The sequence below is a fragment of the Hippichthys cyanospilos genome, chromosome 8 (genome assembly GCF_059441005.1).
Source record: "Hippichthys cyanospilos isolate Australia breed blue-spotted pipefish chromosome 8, RoL_Hcya_1.0, whole genome shotgun sequence".
Taxonomy (NCBI): Eukaryota; Metazoa; Chordata; class Actinopteri; order Syngnathiformes; family Syngnathidae; genus Hippichthys; species Hippichthys cyanospilos.
In genome coordinates, this window is record NC_142376.1 from 4,601,065 (window position 1) to 4,601,598 (window position 534).

Here is a 534-nt window from a genome sequence, read left to right on the forward strand (position 1 = left end):
GTGATGAGGACATATTACCATGGCCATTAACTGCTCTCTACTGCCCCCTACTGTCTTGAGATGAAGTTTTGACCGCCGCTCAACGGAACGTTGCAAGAATCGCAGGAAAATCTATGTAATAAATCCTATTAAAATGCATCTCAAAAATTGTATGTTTTTTTATGGTCAAAAATTTGGACAATTATTATAAAATCGTTGCATTTTAAAATGTTCCACCTTTTAATCATCTGGAAATTTCAGCTCCCTACCGCCACCTACTGTTTTGAGATGAAGTTTTGACCGCCGCTCAACGGAACGTTGCAAGAATCACAGGAAAATCTATGTAATATATCCAATTAAAATGCATCCAAAAAATTGTGACGTTTTTTTTATGGTCCAAAATTTGGACAATTATTATAGAATCGTTGCATTTTAAAATGTTCCATGTTTTAATCATCTGGAAATTTCAGCTTCCTAGTGTCTTTTCCCATTACATCTTTTGTGATATGAATAAAAGGAATTTGCATAATTTGTAACATAAATAAAAAGTCCAGC